This window comes from Dipodomys spectabilis, unplaced genomic scaffold, assembly GCF_019054845.1.
Source record: "Dipodomys spectabilis isolate Male_0828 unplaced genomic scaffold, ASM1905484v1 ptg000250l, whole genome shotgun sequence".
Classification (NCBI taxonomy): Eukaryota; Metazoa; Chordata; class Mammalia; order Rodentia; family Heteromyidae; genus Dipodomys; species Dipodomys spectabilis.
This window is the reverse complement of record NW_024870927.1, coordinates 2,367,468-2,369,895: the sequence shown is the minus strand read 5'-3', so window position 1 is coordinate 2,369,895 and position 2,428 is coordinate 2,367,468. Positions and strand designations below refer to the sequence as shown.

Genomic DNA, 2,428 nt, shown 5'->3' with positions numbered 1-2,428 from the left:
CCCTTTCATGGTTCTCATAAATAATATGACTGCTCCATAATTATCCTAATTTATTTTGCTTTTATATTTTTGGTTGCATCATTTCACTTTCTGTTCTGCCATTTCCCAAATCATTTACATAGAAGGCACTATTTCATATTTTCTCATTCCTAGAATAAGCTGCACATGAAGACACCACTTGTTCTCATTTTCAGTCTGTACCTTTGAATATGGAGGAAAACATTTCCTCTGCTCTCTATCAATTCCCTACTCTCCAGTTAGAATAATTTCGAATAGTAAAATTGGAAAAAGAGAAAAAAAATCAGGGTGAAATAAAAGGTGTAGAAAATTCACTGGATTTTTCTGACCAGTTCAAACAACGTGAACTATTGGGGAATACATGTGCACTTCATTCAAAATGGTACTCAATGTCTCTGGTTAGGCAATTCTGATGAAGACAATGAGAAAGTGAGGAATGGTATCATTTGAAAAAAAATGGAGAAGTATTCAAGCAAATATTTGTTTGGGCTGCTGAAAATAATCAGCTTACTACAGTGCAGAGACTACTTTCCAAAAAGGCCACTCATGTGAATACTAGGGATGAAGATGAGTATACCTCTCTTCATCGGGAAGCCTACAATGGACACTTAGATATCGTCCATGAGTTGGTGGCTCAAGGCAGATATTCATGCAATTACTGTGAATGGCTGGACACCCCTGCACAATGCTTATATGTGGAATAATACCAGAGTGGCTTCTTTCTTAGTTCATCATGATGCAGCTACCAATGCCCAAACTAAAGTCCTCTTGACCCTCTTGCATCTTGCTGCTTAGAATAGAAATAGCAGATGTGCTGGATCTCCTTCTATTGAAGCATTATATCAAAGCCAGTCTAAAGAACCACTTGGAAGAAACTGCATTTAATATTGCCAAAAAGGTTAATATGTATAACTACCTCTTTGAAGTTGTGGAAGGCTGTAAAAATTGTTCTCCAAAGTCATAATGGTTTGGTTAAGTTTCTTAAATTTCAAAAATGCCAATCCATCTTTGTGTTTGTACAAAATATTTTCACAATACAGAGCAACGGCAATATCTTACTTTAAAAATTCATGGATTCCATGGTATCCTTCAAATGAATTGCCTGACTTTGATGTCAAAATGCATTCAAGAGTTGTTTGTATACATCTATAATGATTTCTGCAGGGTTTGTGATTTTTTAAATCAGAAATCATTTTAAATTATCTGTTGAAATGAGTAGTACAGAAACTAAAAATATTTCTGGTGCTTGTATGAAAAAATTATTTTTTAAAATAATCTGTATTTTGTTTGTATAATGTCCATAATGTATTTAATTCTCCCCTAGATGTAATACTTTGAATTCTACATTGTTTATTATATATATAGGTTCATTAATAAATGTGTTATTTCAGATAGCATTCCATATAGAAACAGTTTAAGATTCCTTTTTTCCTAGGTCCTTATAGTATTTTATTTCTTTGGGATAAAATGACAATGTTATCTAATTTCAGAAGTTTTGTAAAGATTATGCTATGTAAAGGCCTTTCTAAGGTCAGGATTTAATGCACTGATGTCAAACTAATTTTCAGTTCAATGAATTACATGTATTGTTACATTTGTATTTTTTAATTTTTTTTATTGTGAAAATACTGTACAGAGGGGTTACAATTCAATGGACAAGATAATAAGTACATTTCTTATCAAGCACTGCAGCCTCCTCCTTGGTTTACCCTTCCCATCCATTCCCATCCTTCCCCTGCCCCCCACTCAATCCTCGCTGCTCCTCCGCCCCACACCAAAGTTGTCAAGTTCATTTTTCGACATAACAACTTGTATTTTTGTAATCAGTTTTTAATAACTGTTTTTCATTTCTTGCATCTGAAGAATGAAAAATATGGAATACTTCACAAATTTTCATATCATCCTTGTGCAAGTGCCATGATAATTTCTATAATGTTGTAATTTGGGTAAACGTGCTGCTGAAGCATGTAGTATCCTGTAAATTTACGTAGTTAATGATGTAATCTTTATACAGGCATATATCCTTGGTTGACTGTTTGTAACTAGGAAACCTAATTGTTCCTAAAAATGCTATTGATCTTACTTCTCTAAAATTCTGTGTATATTGGAAAAACCTTATATTGTTTGGTGGATTGCTCACATTTGCAATTTTTTTGTCAATGACTATTTTAAGTCTTTTTCATCTTAAATTTGATCATACTTTGAAGGCTTTATAGATAGGTCCAAAGGTGATGGCTTTTCAAGTACTTATTTATAAACTCAGTTAGCTTTGTGCAGCTAATGGATTCAATGTAAGCCTTAGAGCTACTTCTAAACTTCTGCAGCTTAAAAATTCATAAATGAGGTCTTACTGGCACAAATGTCTACCTGACCCTTTACTCTTCTTCCATGTAGCAACAGACCAACCAGA

At 33.4% G+C, this 2,428-nt stretch overlaps 1 pseudogene; it reads right to left on the bottom strand.

Annotated features, from left to right (window-relative positions):
- Window positions 1-1,885: 1,885 nt before the first annotated feature.
- On the bottom strand, window positions 1,886-1,985 carry LOC122124869 (annotated as a pseudogene).
- Between the last annotated feature and the right edge of the window lie 443 nt (window positions 1,986-2,428).